Here is a 25,898-nt window from a genome sequence, read left to right as displayed (position 1 = left end):
CAGAGGCCAGTTATACTCACTGTGCTCCACTCTCCTGGGCTCATCTGTCCGACAGGAGTGGAATTCTCATCCTGATCAGGAGATAAAGTCGCTTCAGTGGGACGTCATACATGCGGCAGGTTCTAGTCATCTTTATTTGAGAAGATGTTCAAAGTGTAGAGACGCAAATACTAAATAACTTTTAAGGTCCCTTTCAACTTTGAGTCTATGATTCTAAAGCTTTTTGTAGCTTCCACAACAACTTTTTGGAAATCTCCTAACCAGGTGACTTGTGCTAGTACGAAAACAAAAACAAAAACGGAGCAACCTCCTGACTTTCTCTGTGACTGGGAAGAACTCACATCTTTCTCTGGAATACTGTAAACTGCCTGTAAGATGGGAGAAGTGGACATCCTGCAGCTTTCAAATATAATTTTCCAAGATAAGGCAGCTAGGAAGACTGGAGTAGTAATCTGAACTCTGGAAGATAAGGACAGTTAACCCAAGTCATTATGCATACATCCCCCCTGGGTTTTTGCTGGGTGGAAAAGAAGAATCAAAGTGCTGATTTCACTGGGCCTCACTAAGGCCAGGTGTTAACTGTTCTCTGCTTCAGTCATTTGGTATAACTACTCTCAGGCAGTAATGCTGACCATGTGAGTTAACAACTCAGTAGGTCTGCGATCGTCCAGGATTGAGTAAGAAGTGCTGAGCAGTAAATGTAATCCACAATCCATAACATTAAGCCTGGTGGAGAAATGCAGTTCAAGGACATTTAAAACAGTTAAGCAAGAAGAAAAGCAAAACTGATATTCAGTTACATTTTCTGCATGGCGTGTTGGGTGCATGGTGTGGAAGTGACCCCTTGAAAAGGTTAATGGCAAAGCAACTGCCTCCACCTTTAGTGAGAAGCTGGGTCTTTCCTTTAGGAGGCGATTAGGTCTTTGGGAAGCTTGTAGAAGGTGTTTCTAGAAACTGTCTGCAGTGGATTCCCTCTTGATGGCTGAACATGCCAGGCCATTAATCTCCCTTCTGAAACCTCAGTTCCTCTTCATAAAAAGATTGTCAGCTTCCTTGTTTTCTGTCCTCATTACTTGGACAGAAAGTAAGAGTCTACTGTGAAAGCAGTGTGAGGGCATAAGAAGGGGGCCGTGGGTACATCAGAAAGGAAGAAGCAGAAACTCTAGGCATCAAAGTATACCTGAAAATTCATTATGCCCAAACGGCCTTGCAAGCTTGGGCCCACACGACAATAGCCATGTCAACTGATGGTGAAGCCTTTACTTAACTATCTCCACTGTCATGGAACTCACTACTCCTCATGATTTCCCTCTTCATCTCTGGAAGGCTCTGAATATTAAAATATTCTTCTTAAACTGACCTGAAATCTGTTCTCCTGCGACTCCCACCATCAATTAAATTTCTGGCCCTCTGGTACCCTATGAAACAAATCATCTTTGCATAACAACACTTTGAAAATAACTAAGCCAGCCGGGATAAATCCAAGTCTTGTAAGACCTGAGCTTATACAATTTCAGAGGCCCTCTTTCATAAAAGTGATACAAAATTATTAATACAAAGTTAGGTACAAAAGTAAATATTTATTTTGAATAAGAAAATAAATCTCAAGAAATTACACATTTTAAAAAGCTGATAATAATCCAAACATCACAAAGCCAGAAAAAGAGCATAATAATTGTATTAATTAATTGCCCAACACACCTCTGTGACATTGTGATTTATAGTAAGAAATATATACTTGGTCTACATCCCCATTCCTGGCACAGAGCTCCTAAAAACCTCAGAATCTCCTAAGTGATGAGAAAGATAAAGGTGTGTTTTATATTATATTATGAGATGACTTTTGGAATGCACCTAAGGATGAGGGCTGGTTGGCAGGAGAACCAACTACATGATTAGAGGGTTGGAACTTTCAGTCCCACCCCCCTGCCTCTGGGGAGGGGAGAGGGGAGGGAGTGGAAGTCGAATCAATTGCCAATGGCCAATGATTTAATCAGTAATGCCTATGTAATGAAGCCTACGTAAAAACTCAAAAAGACAGGGCTCAAAGAGCTTCCAGGTTGGTGAACGTGTAGAGATTTGGGGAGAATGGTGCACTCTTGAGACGGCATGGAAGCTCTGTGCCTTCTCCATGCCTTGCCTGTGTATCTCTTCCATCTGGCTGTTTTGGAGTTCCATCTTTTCAGGAATCTAGACCAGGAATCTAGACAGCAAAACCTTTCTCTGAGTTCTGTGAGCTGCTCTAGCAGATTAATCAAACCCAAGAATGAGGTTGTGGGAATCTCCAATCTACAGCCAGTGGGTCAGAAGCCCAGGTAACAACTTGGACTTGTAACTGGCATCTGAAGTGGGAGGCAGTCTTGTGGAACTGAGCCGTTAACCTGTGGGATCTGATGCTATCTCCAGGTAGACAGTGTCAGAATTGAGTTGACTTGTAGGACACTCTGGTGGTATCTGAGGATTACTTGGAAAAACCCTACAACACACTGGAATTGGGGTGCTCAGAACTTTTACCTCTCTGATACTTCTTTGTTCCTTGCATTTTGGGGATCAATATTCTGAATAACTCTTTATTTGACAACAATTTTGCAATATCACTTTCTAAGGGAAAGAAAAGAAAGATAATTCAATCTTTCCTCACATCAAAATTTGTCTTTCATTTTTGATAGACTAGGAAAGGTTTCTTTCAGCTACACCAGTTGTGATGGGTGACATGAGTACACTTTTAGGGTTGTTGTCAAATGTGGGAAAGCCCCTACACGTTTCTTTTGTATATGAGCTCTAAGATTTGGAAGACTTTTTCATGGACCAACTCCTGGCTCTTTCACACCTTGTTTCTCTACTTTACCTATAAACGTCTGATGCCGGGCACTGTATGTATGACATTTTGGGAGTGCCATACAGCCGCCGGCCTGTATCTTCATGACACACTTGATGATAGGTGAGCAGTATAATCAGTGAAAGGCAGATTCCGAGAAGCCATTGTTATCCCAGTACAACTAGCCATATTTAACTGTATATAGAAGTGAGTGGGGGCTTCCCTGGTGGCGCAGTGGTTGGGAGTCCGCCTGCCGATGCAGGGGACACGGGTTCGTGACCCGGATCCCACATGCCGCGGAGCGGCTGGGCCCGTGGGCCATGGCCGCTGGGCCTTTGCGTCCGGAGCCTGTGCTCCGCAACGGGAGAGGCCACAGCAGTGAGAGGCCCGCGTACCGCGGAAAAAAAAAAAAAAAAAAAAAAAAAAAGAGTGATCATTTTACAGCATATACATATGTAAAATCGTTATGTTATATACCTGAAACTAATGTAATGTTATATATTTATTACATCCCAATTTTAAAATTTTATATAAATGTGTAAATAATAAATAAATAAATAAAGGAAAAGAAACACACAACAAAGAAATGAGTGCGAACCACAAATGTATATCCCACTACATCCAAACTAAATGTATTCCTATCTCAAGCTCTCCTTAGCTGGAACTAAAACTATGGTCACTACTCCAACACCCGCCCGACAAAGGGGCCTGGGAGGGAGGGGAAGCCCACATGAAGACAGTGGCCTTAACCAATTATAATTACAATACCTTACTTTTGCAGATGTTATTAAAACTTGAGACCATGGGAACATATGATTGGCCCCCTCCCTGGATCTTAGGTGGAGCCTGTACAAATGAGGGGCTCTGAATCTTAAGCTTCTTTAGCAAACACAGAAACCTGCCTCTGCCTGTGAGTCCTGAAAAAGAAATAACTTCCCTGGGATAAAAAGAGAGCAGTTCCCCTTAAGACTGGTCCTAGGGCCAGTGAGGAGTGAGAATGGCAGAAAAACAGTGGCATCAGACAGAATCAGGAAGTGGGCCACGCATCCACGCCGTGGTGGCTGTGGCTTTGGGACATGGCACAAAGCATGATGCGTTTACTGACAACTCGATTGATCCTTGCTTTGGGGGCTGTGGTATTTTCTTCCAGTAAAAATCCGGGTGACCCCAAGGCATCAGCTCTGGAAAGAGAAAAATGGCAGTAAGTTGTGTCTCATAAAGCCAGGATAAACCTCAGAATCAGCTTTACTTAGGAGGGAAAAGTGTGTGTGCCTGCGATATGAAGTTTTCATTGAGCATATAACCAATTAGTTTCCCATCCCTTGAATGCAGCGTGAGAAGAGAAAGGCTATCTAGAAACTCGGCCCTGCATTTCGATGAAGAGATGACACGGCTCCTCTCCTTTTGTACTTAACGTATGTATACTGGACTGTGTTGCTTGTTCTTTTGCTCATTTGTTTTAAATAAATGTATGTTATCTTCCCATCTATGAGTTTCTCAAGGATAGGGTTGTGTCTTTTACTTAAAAAACTACTTTTGTATCCTCAGCATTTTTTAACATATGTTATATATAGGAGACATCAGATAATATTTCTCATTGAGAAACTTTTACATGTATTTAGATGACTCAGCAGAGTTTAACAATTGAAATGAAAATGACTTTGCATCTTTTTTATTCTCTATACTTTTTCTTCTCTTTTTTTGGCCTTCTCTATCCTTTTTCTTAATCTATCCTTCTGTCCTTTGTCCTCTTATTTCCATTAAATTTGGGGCTTCAGGATCAGACAGAAACCGTTTGAATCCTGGCTTTGCCAGTTACTGGCTGTGTGAGTCTGGGCAAAAGACTTAACCACTCTGATCTCCAATGCCTCCATCTACAAAATGTGGCTAACAGGATATCCTCTCAAAATCATTGTGAGGAGCAGATGAAATGATACAGTGAGTCTCAACCCTCTTAGAACAAATGATGCAATTTTATTGGAAATATTTTGTAATGCCTCCTTTACTATCCTGAAATAAAATTCATAAATAACGTAACCTATATACATACATAAAAAACAATAAATTCCCATATGTGATATAAAGAAGATATAAAAGGAAAGTAATTTATAATAAAATAATTTGTAAATGCTCAGGTACAACTATACTAGATAATACAACAAAATGGTCCAATGTTTGCACCTACATTTTTCACCATAATATGTGACAGTCAAATGCAGACCAATACAGGTGTGTTGTACTAGCAACTCAAGTACCACATAGCACAAAATAAAGTGCAGTCTTCCCTCAGTTTACTTAACTTTACAGTTGCATTTCTGAAGAGTTATAGGTATATTAAAACAACCTAGGCAAAACATACTTTTTAAATAAGATAAAGCCAGGTTTTAGACTCAGATAGTTATAAGCAGGTTTTTACCCGTGAGCCCTTTGAATGTCATGTGAGATGCAGGACAATTCTTCCTTCTGCAGAACTATTCCAGGCATTGCAGGATGCCTAACATGATGCATGTTTGTGCCCCAACTGAGTTGTTTTTTTCCATCTCCAACAACAAATTCTCCAACACCAACTGGGTATCCAAAATTTCAGTTCAATTCTGACTCTATCCAGAGTTAGTGCAGATCCCACACGTTAAGGGCTCAGACCCACAAGACTGTCCCCATTTCAGACGGTAGCCACAAATGGAGTGTCCAAGCTACCCACCCTTCTTACCCACTGACTACAGACTTGGAAGTCACCACTATTTCCCTACTCCAGGTTCAATAACTGACTCACGGAACTCAGGAAAGTGCTATACTTACTACTACAGATTTATTATAAAGGACGCAACTTAGGAACAGCCAAATGGAAGAGATATGGCCAGGTATGGAGTTGCAGGAGCTGCCGAGCTTCCATGCCCTTCCTGCGCATGCCCCCCTTCTAGCATGGATATGTGATCACCAACTCAGAAGCTCTCCAAACCTCATTATTTAGGGAGTTTTGTGGAGGTTTTATTACGTAGACACCAATTAATTTAATCATTGGCCATTGGTGATTGACCTCAACCTCCAGCTCCCTCTTCCCTGCACAGAAGCGGGAATGGGGCTGAAAGTTCCAACCCTCTAATCATGGCTGATCTTTCTGGCAAGCACACCCTATCCTGAAGCTATCTAAGTCCCCCATACCTTTCCCCAAACTCCCTGACTAAGAATCATCTGACTACAATTCAAAGGACACTCATCACTTAGGAGATTCCAAGGGCTTTAGTGGCTCTGTGCCAGGAAACATGAACAAAGAACAAATATTTATTTTTTATTATACCACACCACCCCATAAATATCAGTAGTACTCTTCAATTATTATGACAACAAAAAGTGGCTCCACAAATTTTCAAATGCCACTTGGGAGTGGTACCCTCTTGACTGAGAACCACTGAAGTAATATATCTCTAAGTAGCTAGGATAGTGCCTGGATTATAGTAGAGGTGCAATCAAAGTTATTTGCCTTTCACTTGTCACTTCCACTCTTTTTTCCCTCCATCAGCTGCATGTACCCTGAGGCACTGAGGAATTGTAAAAGGGTGGAAGGACAACTATGTCCAAATCACCCTTTTGGGAATAAAGTCATGAGAAAATCAAACATCAGTTAACTAGATAAAAATCCATTCCCATCCATGGAGCGCTTAGACTTTTTAATTTTTTTTCTTTTGTCCTGTTAGACATCTGTACTCTATAAAGACACACATCCACCTAATTAACTTCTTCGTAGATGGGAACTTCATCATGTTCAAATAATTTGGGTGCAGCTGCCAAAGGATTAGGGGACTCATCTTGGTTGTGTTTGCTTTGAATGGTATTGAAAACAAGAGTGACATCAGACTTCTTTATGGGCATCTGTTTCATTTCATAGGGACACTGAAAAGGAATTGCTTGTTGAGGGAGAAGCACATTTGGCAAGGGGGATTCCAATGAGTACCTTCATGGTACTGACAATAACCAGTGTCAGCTGAAGATTCCTGGTTCTATAGAATATGTGTCCTTCGGGAATGGCCACAAAACTTTGAACTTGGGGCTGGGGGCAGGAAAGGGCTTTGGAGAGATAAGGTGATAATAAATTGGGTTCATTAGAATCCTTTCTGGAACTCATTTTGATGCTCTTATCTGCCAGCTCAGTGCGCCTTATGGATGTTAACTCCTTCATTCTCATAATGTTTCTGTGAATTCATTTAGAACGGAGACATGATAGTATTTCAGAAGATAAAGTACTTCAGAAAGCCAAGAGAAGAACAATTTTGATGAATGTACAGGTGAATCGTTTAAAATCTCTCAGGTTCTTTGCTCTTATAGAAGTGGTGGAGTCTTGATGAGATAACATTGAGAATAAAATGTCAGGTACATCTCTTGAGATTTTATTAAATTATCATTTAGAATTAGATGTATTATGTATATAATAATAAAAAATGTCTCCAAGCGTTGAAACAAGCATTTCAAATCCTCACAACAGCACACAGTAGGTTTTACCACCCATTTTACAGATGGGAAAAACTAGGCTCCAAGAGGTTTTATACTTTGCCAAAAGTCTCACAGCTAAAAGGATGAACGTGAACTAGGTAGGAACAGAATCCCCCTGACTACAGGAGCCTTGAGGTTTCTACTTTCTTACTCTTGGGTTTAAAATATGCTAGAGTAAGTTCTTACTTTTCTTTGCACTGAGGTCGTATCTCAGTCTTTCAGGTATAGCACAGGCAACGCATTTAAAAATATATAATAAAATGTAGAGGTTAAGCAAAAGGTTTGATAAGTTTTATAAAATTAAATAAAAATTTTGCAGGGCAAGAAACACCTATTAAAGAGCTCAAAAAAAAAAAAAAAAAAAAAAAAACCCAAAACAAAACAAAAACTAACAAACTGGGAGGAAATATTTGCAACATATACCACAAAGGGCAAATCGACTTACTACATAAAGAACTCTTAAAAATTAAGTGACAAAGGACCAAAAGCATGATAGAAAAATGAAAAAAAGACATAAACAGACAATTCACAGAACAGCTATAAAATGGACCTTATACTTACAAAAAATATGTTCAAACCCACCAACCTTTATTAGAGAAATGAAAATTAAACCAACACTCAACTTACATACTTTTTCCTGTCTATTAGATTGGGGAAAATTAAACAGCAGACAACACCTTCTGTTGGCAAGACTATGGAGTAACAAGCATTCTCATACACTTGCTGACAGAAATGCAAACTGGTACGACCATTCTTGAGGGTAATTTGGCAATGCCTAACAAAACTACACATGCACTTATTTTTGATCCAGCAATTTTACTTGGAATCTATCCTGAAGATATATGTCCAACAATATATAAAGACACATGCACAAGGTTATTCATTTCAGCATTGGTTGTAACTGCAAAATATTAGTGAGAACTTAGATACTGATACGTAGGGGAGTGGTTGAATAAACAATGCAGAGTACTCGGTATTCTGAACCACACAGTACTCAACAGAGTACTATGTAACTGGTTTTAAAAAAGCTGGAGTGATTTCTAAGATATGCTGTTAAATAAAAAAAGCAAAGTATATAGTGTATTTACAGCATGTTACCCTTCACGTAAGAAAGGAGATAGAGGAAAAAATATAGGTATCTGATCATTTGTGCAAAAGAAATACAGAAAAGATAAACTAGAAACTAATAGAATTCGTTACTGAGAGGTGGTGGTTGGGAACAGGATGGAAAGAATGAGGAATGGAAGGGGGCAGGTACCAGGGATGAGACAGAGTGACACTTCCCTGAGTATATCTTTTTAAATATGTAGCTCTGACTCAGGTATATTTAGCGAACCATTAAAATAAATTTAAAAAGGTAAAATCAACCAGGATGTCAGGAGATACCCAATGGAATACAAATTAAAAAAAATGAACCTAACTGTGTGACAAATTAGCAATACATATACAGTCGGCCCTCTGTATCCAAGGCTTCTGCATCTGCGGATACAACCAACCATAGATCACATACTACCTTTACTATCCGTGGTTGGTCGAATGTGGGGCTCTGAATCCATGGATACAGAGAGCCAACTATGGAACTCGAGCCTTGGCTGGATTGTGGAATCCACAGCAGGTCCTGTAACCAATCTTCCTCAGATACCGAGGGATGGCAGCTGTAACTACACCAAAAGGGGAGGAGAGGACAAGAACTAACCTAAGATTAAATACAACACTACTGTATCATTATCATATACTTCAAAGCTGCTAAGAGACTAAATCTTAATTCCCGCCACAAAGAAGTGATAATTATGTGACACGTTAGCGAATGCTACCGTGATAATCATATCGCAATATGTAAATGTATCAAATCAACACGTTGTATACCTTAAACTTACAAAATGTTATATATCAATTATATCTAAATAAAATGAAAGTTAGTGTCAGCTTTTTTTTTTTTTTCTGTGGTACGTGGGCCTCTCACTGTTGTGCCCTCTCCCGTTGCGGAGCACAGGCTCCGGACGCGCAGGCTCAGTGGCCATGGCTCACGGGCCCAGCCACTCGGCGGCATGTGGGATCTTCCCAGACCGGGGCACGAACCCGTGTCCCCTGCATCGGCAGGTGGACTCTCAACCACTGCGCCACCAGGGAAGCCCAGTGTCAGCTTTTAGCTTTAAAAAAAAAAAACTAACCTAAGTAGCTTTGGAAAGCAGTACTTAGTAAGCAGTACTTAGTTATTATTCACCTAAAGACAAAAAGAATTCCATACAAATATTCTACTCCAGTTGGTAAATTTAAATTTTTTCACAGGGGTACGGGCTAGCAATTCTGAAACTGTTTATATATATTCCAGGATTGAACAAACAAAAATAAATGTATTGTGGATCATGAGAGCTGGGTTTCCCACTGTTGGAGAAAAGGGTTACAAATGAGAAAAGGAGGAAGACTAGAAGGAACTTGCAGAGCTTGGCTGGGATCAGAGGTATCAGCATGAGATCATGGTGGTAGGTAAATAGATGTCTACATAATGAGTATGTATGCATGCGGGAGCACACTTTGTAGATTCCCAAGCTCTGTCCACTGAAAGGGCCTAGAAGCAATAATACCCTGGTAGAAGTGAGCTCGTCATGTGACAGATCTTGGTGTCTCCAATAAAAAGAACCTTGGAGAAATATTTGATTCCAGGGCTGGGGAAAGGAAAGCACGAGTTGATTCTGGAATATCTCTGCGTTCCAGAAAGTAATGAAGTGCTCAAAAAAGGATGGAAACATGTTAAAAGGACACAGGAATGAACTTAAAGAGGGTCTGAATGGCCGACTCTGGGATGGTTTGAGGATAAAAGTTATAGTAATGATAATCCAAGAATAAAATAATCTTTAGTCCAAATTTATATAAAAATAATTGATATATAAATAAATGGAGGCAAAGGGACAAATCTTTCTTATAGTAGATTTCCAAGTAATAAATGTGGAATGATGGAAAGAGAAAATCATTAGGAAAAACACAACAGTGATAACTTTTATAGACAATAATCACCAACAGATACTAAAATCAGTAGGTAAAAGTGTGATGAGAAACAGGATTTGCATAGTCTCAAAATATCTTTCCTCAAGGTACTTATTAAGTGATCAAAGTTAACAAAACCAGTAATAAAATATACTGACATCATGTAATTCCTGATATAATGCATTGAGGAGGGCATGACACAACTTCTGGAACATTTTTGCCAAAATATCAAAAGTGCATGAATCTAACCGGAGAACACATCAGACAAACTCAAGTGGAAGAACACTCTACAAATAACTAGCCAGGACTCTTTGAAAATGTCAAGGTCATTAAAGACAAGGGAGGCCTGAGAAACTGTCACAGAACATAGGAGACTAAGGAGACAGGATGACTAAGCTCAGTGTGGGATTCTGGGATGGATTCTGAACCAGAAAGAGGATATTAGTTGGGGAAACTGGTGAAATCCAAATGAATACTGCATCAGTGTTAGTTTCCTGGTTTCCATCATTGCACTGTGTTTTTTTTTTTATAAGATGTCAATACAAGGGGAACCTGAATAAAGGGTGTATGACAATTTTTGCAACTTTTCTGTAACTGTCTTAGTCTGTTCAGGCTGTATAACAAAACACCATAAACTGTATGGCTTATAAACAACAGAAATTTATTTCTCACAATTCTGGAGGATGGCAACTCCAAGATCAAGGCACTAGCAAATTCAATGTCTGGCAAGACATTGTCTGGTTCAGAGATGGCTGTGTTTTTGCTGTGTCCTTACATGGCAGAAAGGCTGAGGAAGCTCTGTGGGGTCTCTTTTATAAGGCGCTAACCCCATTCATGAAGGTTCCACTCTCATGACCCAATCAGCTCCCAAAGGCCCCACCTCCTAGTGCCATCGCCATGAGGATTAGATTTCAACATATGCATTTGGGGAAGATACAAATCAGTCTATAGCAGTAACTCTACAATTATTTAAAAATAAAAAGTTTAAAATATTTTTTCCTCATAAAAAAATCAATGTCTATTATTAATAAAAAGTGGGAAAAATTTTAAAAGTACAAAGAAATAAGTAAAACCGTCAATAATTCTATCACCAAAAGATTAAATCTGTCATTATTTTGGTATAATTGTACACACAATTGTCCAAAATTAGGATAACAAAATATTCTTTTTTATGTAACCTGCTTTTTTCTTTTCACTCAGCAATGTATCATCAGCACTTACGCCGTAGGATCAATCTTTATCATTGTTTTAAACAGCAGCAAAGCATTCCATAATACGGTTATGTAAATTTATTTAACCTAGTATTTCCTGAAGTATATATTGGAGTGCCCTAGTTCTGGAGTATGTGAAGGTTATGCAATAAAGGGTTCCATGGCCAAAAGATTTTGAGAAACACTGAGTTAAACATTGTTAAATAGATTTCTTTATTGCAGGGATTTTTCCGAGAAGATTCTTGCTAATATGCTTTGTGACACCTTAGAAGAGGGATACAGTGTGTGTGTCTCAAACTTATTTAATCACAGAATCCTGTGTGTGTGTATGTGTATGTGTGGATTTGTGGAGAATATTATGAGACCAGTTTCTACAAAAAACATTTTGAGAGATTCCAATCTCCTTTAAATTATTTTCAGTCTTTCACTATCATAAATAACATTGCTGTGACTATCCTGTGATATAAATGTTGCCGTATAGTCTTGCAGGTATTTCTGATTTCCCTATGATCAAATCTTAGAATTACAATTGTTGGGTCAAAGTCTACATAGTTTTTTGAGTTTCTTGATACCTAATAGCCAAATTGAGTTCATGAAAAAATGACTTGTTTACATCCCCCCCACCCCCGCCAGCAGTATGAGAAAGGAGAGAGAGACTTGCTGAAGAGGAGACAGATTTTAGATGTTGAAGGAGAGTATTGTGAACCTGAGTTTCACCAGAGGTACTGGAGAAGGGGCTAGGTTCACTTTTCTAAACTTTCTTACTAAAAGGGCATTTCACTATTGGACTGGGCTAGACTAGGAATTTTTTCAGTGCTAGTATACTGATGATTAGTTATGTAGTAGTGGCTGGAATTAGCTTAGTGTTTGCCAGTTTATAATCACCGAAAATATTTCACTTGTCCACCTCCATTTTTATTCTACTGTTTTAAAATCATTTGATTCTATTATATCAGAGAATTCCCACACTTATTTAGAATCAAGACTGCTGTCAAAGGAATTTCCTGGCAGTCCAGTGGGTAGGGCTCCACGCTCTCATTGCCGAGGGCCCAGGTTCAATCCCTGGTCAGGGAGCTAAGATCCCACAAGCCGTGCGACAAGCCCAAAACAGAAAAAAAGAAAAAGACTGCTGTCAATTCATTTGCTGTTGGGGACCCAAAGGGACAAGGTGAGGGCGCGGGGGCATACGGTTATCCTCCTTGACATGAATATCCAGTAATGGGAGGCAGGCCATTCTGTCCCATCTGCAGCCCAGCCAGAACTTATAATAATCTCACTCATCTCAATGCCTGGCCCAGAGGAGATAGTGGTGTTTGGTTCCTGTTAGGGGTGAGAGATTTTTCGCTCACCTTTGGCTACTGACAAGCCCAAGAAATCAGGAACCCTGAGCTAGATTTTTAACAAAAGTCAAAAAGGCTAAAAAGACATATAGTGATGGTGTGTCTTTGGGTCATAATTGCATATAGAACCAGACACCAGAATAATTTTCAAGAAAAAGTAACCTTTGGTAAATTCTGCGAAGACCCCTGGGAGGCAGAGTGGTGTGGGTCAAGAACACCACCCTGCAAATGCAGAAGCCAGGGCTTTCCTTTGGTTTCTTCCACTAAATTAACTTATTAACCAGCAGTGTGACCTTGGGCAAATTACTTAACCTCTCTGGGCCTCATATTACTCCATCTCAAATTAGATCTTGAATTGCCTCAACTTTCATACCTAGATTTTTACAAAAACTCAAAATGATTGCAGGAAATAAAGCACTTATTTTGTAATTACTGCTTATGGCCTATCAATGAGTTGGGCAGCAGCAGAGATCATTTACGTTTCTCCTTGAGATAGCATATCAGATGCCCCACAGGCTCCTTTCTGACCTTCCAAACCAGCAAGTTCTTTTCAACCTCAGGGCATTTGCATTTGCTACTACAAAATGTTTCCTTTGACCTGCAGCTGTTTCTCATTTCTCGCATCTCAGATAAAATCTCCCCAAAGAGGCCTTACCTGGCCACCCATCAGTCAGTCTCTATCCCATCATCATCATCCTATTTTAATTGCTTCATAACACTTGAAACGATCAAACTTATAAATGTATTCATGTGCCTATTGTCTGTTTCCCTCCACAGAATTTAAGATCCAGAAAAGACAGATGCAGTGGCCTCATTCAAACTATACCTAGAACATGGAAGTGACCCAAGGCTGGAAATTAGAAAGGAGGCCCTGTGGTTGGAGCTTTTGGGGTGAGGAGAAAAGTGGTAAGAGTTGATGTCAGGGAGGTAGACAGGTGCTAGATCACATAGGTCTTGTTGGCTATGGTGATCAATAAGAGCAAAGCTGTTTATAGGAAAACCATTGAATCTTCTCAACTATATATACTTCTAAAAAGTAAATCATTTGCAAACATCTACACTTTACCTATTAATAACCATTGACTTGAGACACACTTCACAACTGATCACTGCATCCTAGTATGTCACAGCTTTATAGCTTTATATGAAAACCTCAAAGGCAGGAGATCTCAACCTGGGCTCCAGGGAGGGGCTTCAGAGAGTTTGTGAGTCCTTGAACCAAAATGAAAATTTTTGCTTGTAAGGGCAAGCATACATGTGTGCTCCTTCTGTTCATGCATGTGTGAAGAGAAGGTCCATTGGCTTCAGCATATTCTCAATGGGACATTTATAACCCCAAATTTAAGAATCATTGATACCCGCTCTTAGTTTTCTCTGAATACCTTGACTCTTACAGAACCTTGTTCTACCCTGGTGAATATGCTTGTTGTCTATTTAAATCACAACTTAAATTTGTGAAATATACTTTCTTCAATATGTGGAACCTAGAAAAATGGTACAGATGAATCGGTTTGCAGGGCAGAAATTGAGACACAGATGTAGAGAACAAATGTATGGACACCAAGGGGGGAAATTGGCGGGGGGCGGTGGTGGTGGTGGTGGGATGAATTGGGAGATTGGGATTGACATGTATACACTAATATGGATAACTAATTAGAACCTGCTGTTTAAAAAAATAAATAAAATTAAATTAAAAATAAAAAGCAGGTAGGGAAGTAAATATGGGAAACATTTACTTTTTAAAAATATCGATTAGCAAATGACAACACATGATAAATTAGTGTCCATGTATTAAGTAACCTGAGTTACTTAACAAGGGCTGATTTTCCTCCCAGTGACAGTGGCTGAAATATCCATATAAGATGATCCTTAAATAGTTGACTGTTGCCTTAAAATAGCTACCCTGATTTTTAAAAAAGAACATAATTTAAAAACCCTTAGCTTATTTTTAATTTATAGCCCTTAAAAAACAAATAAGTGGCTGGCCCAATCATTTCTATGCCTGGGCAAAAGCAATACATCTATATAAAAGTACAGTGATACATTTCTGTTGCTGGTTTAAAATGCTGCTCCGCGCCCTGTACGTTCTGATTCATTGGAGAGTAGCAATCATGTCGACAGGCGCTGTTCTTCAGTTCCCATCAGCGACAACTAAAGGCCAATTCAAGGTTGTGCTGGGGTCATGAATCTAACACAGTCGCTGATAGAACAATTTCCCTTCTACACAGCATTGTCAGTGGGACACACAGGGAATAGCCAGGGAGGCTGTCTGTGTGTATCTCTATCTTCTTGCTTTTCCTTTTGTTTCTGAGCCAGTGTTTGCAGTGTGTACCAATCCAGTGCCATTGGGGAATAGAGGGCCAGTCCGTGGAAAATTGATAAGGGAGAAAATTTCTAACGCCTCAAGAATTTGGAAAAACAAAATCCGTCCCTCTGTGCAAACAAGTCATCTAACATCTAACGGGGGGTCGAGAGCAGAGAGAACAGAAGGAGAGGCAGAAATAAAGGTCTTCTGGTTGGAAACAAGAGAGGTCTCAGGGCTTTACAAAGAAAATGTTTACATTTCAGAGACTCTGAGGGTTCATTAAATAACCAACTTCTCTGTTCTTTCATTTGCCAAATACCATCTGAGTGAGGATGCTATCTCTGCATCTGCTTTATCTGCTCCTTACTCATTCTAGGCTGCAGCCCAAGGTTGACCAGAAAGCCAAGCCTTACCCCTATCAGTCCATAGAATGAAGGCAGGTTTAATTTAAGACAAAGTCTAAAGATACGGCATCTTGGATGAGGCTTTCAGAGGTTGTGTCATAACTTTTACAGGCTAAGCTTTAAGTTTTCTTGAGATTAAAGACATCTGGAAAGTGGTGTGACGGATGAGGATGAAGAACTAGGCTGGTTGTGGGTCAAATTTTCTCAAGTGCATGGTCCCACGTCATAGCATTCAAAGAGCATGGAGTCTGTCAGGCACTAACAGAATTTTTGTAGTGGTTTTAAATACAGGCTTGGGATACAGAGAGGGCACAGAGGGGTTAAGATCTCACTCAAGAACACACTGGTGAGTGTGGAGCTGGGATTTGAATCAAGACCTGTTGAAGTTCAGAGCTTACCCTCTTAGTCTCTGACCCCAACTGTGCACATCCCCACTCTGTGTCCCCAGACAGCAACTCCCTTGACAGTAGTTCTGGTTCTAAGAGTAGGAATTCTTTGATCTGATGGAACTAAATGTTTTTAAAACATCAGAAAACAAATTTAAGATGAGTGAGTAAAATGTGTTTGGTAGATATAAACTGGCAAAAATGGAGCTAGTTCCAGCTACCACTACATAACTAACCAAGCCTTTCTTCCTACAACGAAGATAGTTACCTAAAAGGAATAATTATAAACACTAATTAAACACAGTTAATAAATCCATGTTAGAGACAAAACCACCACAACGGGTCTGAAGTTCACTTTAGGGACAGTTGCTTTATTTACCTTTCTTTTTTTTCACAAGAGGAAAAAAAGCCTTATTTTTAAAATATTTTTTCCTGATTATAATAAAATGAATACACTGTTATTATAGCACATTCTGGATGTACTGAAAGATAAAATTAACCAGCCAAAGTCCTACAACACTATTAATATTTTAGTGTATTTCTGCTTCACCTCTTTTTTTTTCTTTTCTTTTCTTTTTTTTTTTTTCTTGCAGTACGCAGGCCTCTCACTGTTGTGGCCTCTCCCATTGCAGAGCACAGGCTCCGGATGAGCAGGCTCAGCGGCCATGGCTCACGGGCCCAGCCGCTAAGCGGCATGTGGGATCTTCCTGGACCAGGGCACGAACCCGTGTCCCCTGCATCGGCAGGCAGACTCTCAACCACTGCACCACCAGGGAAGCCCTGCCTCACCTCTTTTGTATGTGTAATTTTGGTCAGTTTTTAAAGAGTCATACACATAATTTTGAAACCTAATTTTTAAAAGTTATCATTTCTATGTAAACATTTTCCCATCCCTTTATAAATATTTAATAAATATCATGTTCATGGCCGCTTAATGTCCCAACAAGTGGCTGTTCCAGAGTTTACTTAATGATTCCTTTATTACCAGACATTAGATGGTTTCCAATTTTTTGCTATTACAAATAATGTCATGATAAATATTTGAGGACATTTTCCACATTTCAGATTATTTCCTGAGGCCAGATTTATGGAAATAGGATTGCAGGGTCAAACGGTATGAAAACATTCAGCACTCTTGAGAAATATCATCATGTATGTTTTATAAAAGTGTTGATGCTGTATTTTTACTGCTGCTAGCAACTAGTCCAGAGAAACTGCAAAGTGACTTAAAAACTGTTTATGGAGTGAGATCAGAGTTTCTCAACCTCAGCACAATTGACCTTTCGGGCTGGATAATTCTTTACGGGGGAGGCTTGCTATCCTGTGCACCGTGGGCTGTTTAGCAGCATCTCTGATATCTACCCACTAGATGCCAGTGGCAACCCCCAGTTGTGAGAGTGAAAAGTGTTTGCGGACGTTGTAAAATTTCCCCTGGGACAGAGGGGCCAAATCACTCTCTGGTTGAGACCTACTGTGTTAGACACACTTCAGCTTGTATTTGAGCTCCACCTCACACTAATATGCCAACATGGGCAGATCTCCTTAGCTCATCATCTATTATTCATTGTAAACCCGGGATGACCACGCTCAGCACGAGGGTTGGTTGATGCGTGTATGGCATTTCACATAATGCTTTGTACATGGTAAGAGCTAGTAGCCACTTACAATGAAGATCATGGTGTTAATGCTTCTAGTGCCCAATGAAAGGACCTGGCCTTTATATGTGAATGTAGAAGAGGTGGCTATCTCTTTTGATAAATCGTTGACATTCATTCATGCATTCATTCATCATTTATTCATTCAGCAGGTATTTATTGAGCCCTTACTACCTACCAGGCATTGTTCTAGGCACTGAGGACTCAACAGTGAATAGAAAACTGTACTCTTGGAGCTTACATTCAAGTGGGGAGACACATTAAATAAGAATGAACAAGTGATTTATATGATATGTTAGGAAGGGGATAAGAATTGTTTGGGAAGTGGGGGAAGTTAAAATTTTAGGTAAGGTTTCTCAGGAATTCTCTATTGAGAAGGCAACATTGGAGTTAAGACTAGATTTCACCATATGTACACTGTAGTTAGCACGATCTGGACAGAGTGAACAGCAAGTGTGAAGGCACTGAAGCAGGAACATGCCTGGTGTGTTCAAGGATGAACACATAGGCTAGTGTGCCTGGAGGAGGTTGGAGAAGGAATGAAGATGGTGGGTGAGTGGTTGGGTGGTGGCTTGATGATGAGAGCCTTGTAGAGGTTTTGCTTTTACTCTTAGGGAGATCGGAAGCCATCAGATATAGTTGCTTTGTACTCTTTAAAATAATTTCTGCTAAGAAACAATGGAAGACAAAAAAAAGAAACCATGGAAGAAGGAATAGGTAATGTAAGCATGTCTATCCAGGGGATGGAGAAAGGGAAAAACTGGCTTCTTCTTGTTGACAGGGCTTATACAGCCAAGCTCCAAATCTTGCCAATTTGGGAATTCCATCTTATTTCCACTGAAAGACCTAACTTGGCTGAAGGCAGAGGTTCAGGCTTAATAAAGAGAGCTGACTGCAGGAATTTGGCATCATCCTCCAAAGAGATGGGCTCATTTTATCCTCTTGTTTGTGTGTGTGACATGCACTGTCATGGATGCAATGCTCTCCTTAGAACATGGAGCTCAACTCTCTCTGCTCTCTCCGTACCAGCAACGAGGATTTTAAAGCATTCATGGAAGGTATGTCCATTCCTCGTTCTCCTTAAAATGATTGGAAAATGAAGTATTAGAGTGAGAAAAGGAGACAATAACTAAAAGAACAAAGTGGTGTGATGGGGGTTGAAGGCACTCAACCATAACTTGTTCTTATGGCTGCAGAGTGACGGGACAAATCATTGAAACAAATTTCCCTGTCTCGTGGGGGATTTGGAATTCTTGTCTCTTGGATTCTTGGTAAGACTGTACCAGTGGCATGCATTTTTCAACAGTCTTCTCTTCCAGTATTGTGACTCAAATGTAAGGTGTTCCTTTTAAGCATGTCAACAAGTATAAACACATGCTTGAATGGTTTTTTTTTCTCCCTTAGTCCAAGTTGATGTTAATAAGAATTCATTTCAGATAAAAATCTCAACACGCACTTGAACTCAAAGGTGAGAGTGCATTCCATTCTGTTCTCATTTCATGGAGCAACTGTCCTGACAGCGCTGCCTTGGCAACTGGACTCACCTGTAAAAGCTGGTTGTTAGGATTACCTACAGAATGGGGAGTATCTCTGACCACCCCCTGCCCCCGAAGGCAGGAAGCGTTGGCTGCTTGGTATTTCGTAAAGTTTTCAGCATTTGAGGCAATTCTGTGGATTTCAAACTTCTAAAACATCTCTCTCTGTTTTGTAAAACTAAAACTGTTTAATCCAGTTCTGCCTACTGCTATTCATCTCAGACTTAGCAGGATTTGCTAAAGGACCCAAGACAACTGCCAGATCCTTAAAAGGCAGTTTTCCTGTATAAACGTCACACAGGCAGATTGCTTAGGACTGCACTTATTCATTTCCCAACACTCATTATCATACTTCATCTTGGATTAATTTCTTGACAATGCCAGCTCATCACTTTGTGATCTCCATCCCCAAACGGGAACTCAGTCAATGCCTCTGGCCTAGTGGGCATCCTTCATCCACTTGGGGTGATGAAGATGTGTGGTCCCTTGACTAAGTCTCTTATTCCTTACTGTCCCTTCAGCAGAGGCATCTGAGCTGTTTGGAGCACTCGGCCAGCCTGTCTGATGACTTTTAAGTCTTCCCTTGTCACCTAATGAACCTGCCTTTTCAAAATCTATAGCCTTGAATGTGAAGAAAAGCTGGCTGTCTGTGTAGCCATAAATGCCTCCTCACCATCGAACACTTCCCACCCTTGTTTTAGGATGGTATAAATTCCCACTGTTTGCTTCAGCTGTTATCACTTCACAAGCTGCTCTGTGAAGTGGCACAGCAAATCTCCTCCCTGAGTTCTCCGACCACCGTGGATGATTTCAGTGGCTTCAGGAAGCATCCACAAGAGTAGTGGGATCATTCTTGGGCTTCACGGTGTAGGGCCTGGTTTGCAATCATCTGCAATGACAGACCAGACCTTAGCACCAGGAATAGGGTCATGGCAAGTGGCATGAAAGCACCCCTCCAACAGGAATAAACATATATGCCTTTGGCCAGCTCCCGCTTCATCAGATATGTCTACCTTCTTGGGTGGAGAATATTAGACTCGAACTAACTGAAAACCCCAGATCAATCTATACTAATTTGCTGAATCCTGAAAAGAGTGGAATTCAAATATCTTCTCCTACTGACACCATGACCCAAACCGATATCACCACCAAACCTACCCGTCTGCCAAACGTACACTCTTGGGAAGGGAGAGACGGTACAGAAATACTGAACCGTGAATAAGGACCAATGGATAAAAATAAGGGCCAAAGGATAAAAAAGAACATCAAATAATTCTGCACAGTGAACGTGAACCAAAGCAAAATGATATCAATCCTCCTTTTTCAATCAAAGACTAAGCATTCTGATGAATCAAATGAAATGATATGGGGAACATAATTCACTTTACTAGAAGTACAGTATTTCAACTTAAGAGTAACTTAATTATAATCAGCAAGTACCTGAGAGACAGAGGGTTTCAAAGCATTCTTTTCATCTGGAATAAACCAAGCTTTATAATGAGAGTAGTGTCTAAACAGCTTTCTCCTTCTTGTGGGCCACATGAGAGAAGATGAATAGCCCAGCTCAGCTACAGAGAGGCAGGGAGGTGAAAGTGTCCTTCCTCTGGGAAGGTGCTAGGGACCAAGAAGGCTTGTAAACTTTGACAGATGTATCCTTTTCTGCTCCTCACAATTGCGAATCTGAAACATTCCAGCTGCCTCCAAAATTGGCAGCAAAAAGATTAACCAGCTGTAGAATAACAGAAAGGGGGTATCTGAAGGGCCAAACTCTTTCATGCCCTAGGGATTCTGCAGCCCCTTGTAAGAGGCTGTGTCCATCCCACACTCTCCTAGCCAGAGGGCAGGCTGATGCTATAGAAAATGCTGGTGTTTAGAGGTATGTCCATGGCTGCTTCATGGCTTGTTTTCTGAACAGGTCCAATTTAGAGACAGATCAAGATCAAGCTCAAAGAGAGGATTTTTAGGCACGGGGTGAAATTCAAATTTTCTGATTAGAGAAATGAGAGTTAAGGCGAGAGAGCGCTAATGAAAGATTCCAGGCAAAGACATTGGGGCCAGCTGCCAGCTCACAGGCTGAGCTTGGCAGACAGACAGTGGAGCTTTGACAGGGAGTTTCTCTGTGCATTTTAGACGAAGGCAGAATAGATCTAAATGCAGCCAACCTATTGATTTATTCTCTTTGTACTGGACATGGCTTTTTATTAAAGAAAGCAGATATTCAATACTGTTAACTAGTAATGGGAATTGACTTTTCACTAATTGCACAGACCTTGGCATTAATACACTTTAATGGAACCTGGTCCCTCAGATCAATCCTGAAGTTTTTCTCTAACTCTTTCTGGTCAAAGGACATGAACAGCATTGTTACTGACGGAGACCTTTTTTAATCTTTTTTTTTTTTTTTTTAAATTCATGGAATGAATAGGCCGAAGAACTTTCTTTGATTCCAGAGGACGAGAGAGAGGAATAGTTTTGTGACCTGTAAAATACATAGAAACTCTGTGTTCTGAACTGACTGCAGAGTTTGGTGTTGGCTGTTTAGAATTCAGTTATGAATGCTAGGAAACAGTTTGGCTTCCTCATGCACCTGGCTGGGTCCTGCCCTCTCTGGATTCTCTGAGGCAGAAGACTCATCACTTATTTATTGTTCATTTGTTAGATTTATTAAAAGTAAATAAGATCCCTGACAGCTGCTGGGCTCACATAACCTGGAACTAGGGCTTTGAGAATACATGCTGCTCTCATGAACATGTAGTAGAATCTGACCTCACCCAAAGGCAAAACAGCATGGAATACCAGATCCTGCCAGGAGAGAGGACATTCCTGAAGTTCCCAGGATGGCAAATGTCCCATCTCCAATTCTCTAGGACTCATTCCTAGATTCTTCCTCTGGCCATGCAAGGCAATGATGACCTTTGAAGACAAAGGGTCATCAATGACATCCAGTCATGAGACTGTGAGATTCTCAGAGAGGATGTTTGTATCTTACTCATCTTTGAATCTGACAATGCCTGGAGTCAGAGGGGCAAACTCCATTTAATTCATGACTTTACCTCTTTCTACATGAGTGGCATTAAGTAGGCCAAGCTCCTTGAGCTGTCTATTCCTGTCTGGGAAAAAAAAAAAAAAGAGGATAATAGAAACACATACTTTGCACGGTTGTTGTGAGATTAAATGAGATATTGTATATAAAGTCTTTAGCTCATTGAGGGCACATAGTAAATGTCAATGAATGGTCGTTTTGATTATCATCACCTTTGAATCCTTTGCACTTAGACATTGGGTATTTGGTAAATGTAAGTTCAGTGAATGGGTTCATTCTCCAACTATTTCTGTGTCTACTACGTGATGTGTGCACAAACAGACACACCCCCTGACCTCATAGAGTTTACAGTTTGCTAGGGATGTGGGCAGTAAACAAGTAAATGAATGAGTGAATGAGTAAGTTATCTGAAATGTAATTTAGGATAGTGCTATGAAAGAAATTAAGCAAGATATGGGAATAGAAAATGACTGTCATGTATGGGAGTGAGAGTGTATGTGAAAGAGAGAGACAGAGCAGCGAAGGGATGTTGGGGGAGACAAGTGACTAAATAAATGGACAGAGATTTCTTCAGGTGTCTCTCATGCAGCTTGCCCAGATTGTTTTAATTCCTCTGACCCTGTGTTAACTCAGTAACTTCTCTCTTGACCTGGTAAATTTTTGTGCTAGAGTTTCTTTTCTTTTCTTTTTTTTTTTTGCATTGTGTATTAACATAATTTATTAGAACACATCCTTGTTGTCTTTTTTTTTCATTTTTGTTTTTTTAACATCTTTATTGGGGTATATTTACTTTACAAGTAAAGTAGCTTCTACTTTATAACAAAGTGAATCAGCTCTCCATATACACACATCCCCGTATCTACTCCCTCTTGCGTCTCTCTCCCACCCTCCCTATCCCACCCCTCTAGGTAGTCACAAAGCACCGAGCTGATCTCCCTGTGCTATGCAGCTTGTGCTAGAGTTTCTTACTATATAGTGAGGGAACTCCCAATATGTAACTAAATAAACTAAATAATAACTCCCTTACCTCCTTATGCTTTGCATCTTTTTACCTCAAGTGCCCCCCACCCAAAACCAGGACTTCACCTCAAAAATGAACACTTTTGAATTTCATTTTCAGAAATGAAACTTTGAAAATGTTCCTACAACCTCTTCACTTGAGGGAGTCAGGAGAACGCCTCTCTTTTTGTATCTGACTTCTGTACCTCCAGCTTGCCTCCTGGAAGTGGACAGCTATGGATTCAAGATGTCTAGACGTTGAAGGGAGCCTTTGCTTTCTATTTGGCTCTGCAAAGTGTTACACAACTCGACTGCCATATTGAATTACTTTCAGCAGTAGAAATTCTTCAGTGCCCCATCTCAGGCCAGGCTTTAATTTGAAAGTAATAACATTTGGGCAAAGCTCAGATGCACTAAGTTGCTGCCGAGGGCTTGGTGGGTTTTGAGGTAATTGGTTTTACTCGGTTGCTGATGCTTCACTTGGACAAATGAGAAATCAAGCTACAGCTCAGTTTGCAGAAAAGCCCGTGTCAGCAGTTTAGTCTGACTACTATTTCAGAGCTTGTTATGTTATTGGCAATAAAATGCAACTAATATACTGTTAATTAATATTGCATCCTACAGCTAATTTGTCACATTATTAATCAGAGTGATAAAGCCAAGGAAAATGTGGCTCACCTTTAGTGTCTTTTCATCTCTTTTCAACACTTGTATTTATGCACAAATACATGTTTTGGTCAACACTGCCAAGTGTTTAGTTGTTCCTGGATGCGTGTATTCTATTTTCAAACAGTAACTTGCCCCTCAGGAATATTCTATTTAGCAAGACACAACTTAAAGTGAAAGGGTAACCATTTCTGATCGTAACCTTGGCTTTGTGCTTCTAGTAATTATCCTTTAATTGCATTACCCTATTTGAAATAGAGTTGTAATTGGAAAAAAACAATTTGACATTCCCTGATGCTTACTCTGACATGCACTATTTGCTTTTTATTCAAATGTAAATTTTCTCCATAATACTATCAAAGAAAGAAAAAAAATTAAGCAAAATTGAAATGTCAGTAGCAATTTCTGACAGGCAGGCAGTGTCATTCACTTGTGTGTCTGGAAGGCAAGACTTTTGGTTCAGATGCAAAAAAAAATAAAAAAATAAAAATCAAACTATGAAATTAGCATGCTCTGAGGACAGGGAGAGACAGAGCTATCCCTCTGGGATATGTGTCCACTTTGCACAATGGCTTCAAAATACCAAACAAGCTGCCAGCTGTAATTTTTGGATGAATAATCCCTTTTGCTTTACAATGAAAAAATGTTTTTTCTTAAAAACAGAAGGATAATAAACTCAACTCTAGAGTTCTTTTGCCTTGGGTGTCTTGAAGGTGTAACTTTAATTTGGGGCATGTGATATTTGTTAGGCAGCCTCTACAATGGCTCCGATGATTTCAGTCTCCTGATAGTCGCACCCTTTTGTAATCACTCCCCTTCGAGTGTGGGCTGGACCTCTTGACTTTTTTCTAATGAATAAAACATGGCAGAAGTCATGGGATGTCAATTCCAAGGTTAGGTTATACAAAGTAGTGTGGCTTATGCCTTGAGCTTCTCTGTCTTGCTCGCTCCTGGGCTCACTTTGAGGGAAGCCAGCTGCCATGTTGTGACCTGCCCTATGGAGAGGCCATGTGGTAACTGAAGGTGGTCTCTGGCCAACAGCCAGCAAGGAACTGAGGCCTTCACCCACAGCCCATGAAGAACCAAATCCTGCCGACAGTTTGGAAGTGAATCATCCCTCACTTGAACTTTCAGATGAGCCTGCAGCCCCAGCTGGAACTTGACTGCAACCTCAGGGAGACCTTAAGTCAGAGGCACCCAGTTGGGTGGGTGGTAATTGGATTCCCGACCCACAGAAGCTGTGAGATAATAAATGTTTGCTATTTTAAGCTGCTAAGTTTCAGGGTAATTTGTTATGTATCAATAGATAAGTAATACAGGGCAGGAGAGAATGGTTATTAAACAAATAATTTTAGATATGTATGGCTTCCCACATAGTTTGTTAAATGCGATTTTTAAATCTTTATCATAGGTATAAATTATTCACAAAATTTGTGTGAGTTGGAAATGAAATAATGGATACAGGAGTACTCAGAAAAGTTCTAAGTGTACATATATGAAATGACTAGACACTACCGAATGTAAAATAGATAGCTAGTGGGAAGCAGCCACGTAGCACAGGGAGATCAGCTCGGTGTTTTGTGACCACCTAGAGGGGTGGGATAGGGAGGGTGGGAGGGAGATGCAGGAGGGAGGAGATATGGGGCTTATGTATACGTATAGCTGATTCACTTTGTTATAAAGCAGAAACTAACACACCATTGTAAAGCAATTATACTCCAATAAAGATGTTGAAAAAAAAAGTTTCTTGTAGCTTGGACAATAACTCTCTCAGTCCAGTGTCTCAGGGTAGGATTCATGGTGTAGTGGATTGAACACTGTGTGTCAGTAGACCTGGATTCCAGTCCAGGCTTTTTCACTAACTGGCTGTAGACTTTGAGAAAGCCACTTAAGCTCCACAAGATAAGTAAGTTTTGATCAATGAGAGCAGACGAAGACTATGGATATAGTATTGAGACTCTTTGGTCAAAAGTGACAGAAATCCAACTTGAAATGGATTATCTCTAAGATCTAATTTAGGCTTAAAGAGATTGATTTTTAGTATTTGTTTGGCTTTTACTAGG

The 25,898-nt window shown here is 40.1% G+C and overlaps 1 long non-coding RNA gene across 2 annotated transcripts in view; it reads right to left on the bottom strand.

Moving 5' to 3' along the window:
• Positions 1 to 25,383, bottom strand: part of LOC109552263 (uncharacterized) — a 39,220-nt gene extending 13,837 nt beyond the window's left edge. Inside the window, exon 1 of one of the 2 annotated variants that reach the window (XR_012333492.1) lies at positions 21 to 25,383. This is a non-coding gene — a long non-coding RNA (uncharacterized lncRNA). The remainder of the gene's footprint in view (positions 1 to 20) is intronic. The other variant, XR_002179073.3, reaches the window with a different exon arrangement.
• Positions 25,384 to 25,898: the final 515 nt, after the last annotated feature.

The sequence above is a fragment of the Tursiops truncatus genome, chromosome 8, assembly GCF_011762595.2.
Source record: "Tursiops truncatus isolate mTurTru1 chromosome 8, mTurTru1.mat.Y, whole genome shotgun sequence".
Lineage (NCBI taxonomy): Eukaryota > Metazoa > Chordata > Mammalia > Artiodactyla > Delphinidae > Tursiops > Tursiops truncatus.
This window is presented reverse-complemented; position numbering and strand designations above follow the sequence as displayed.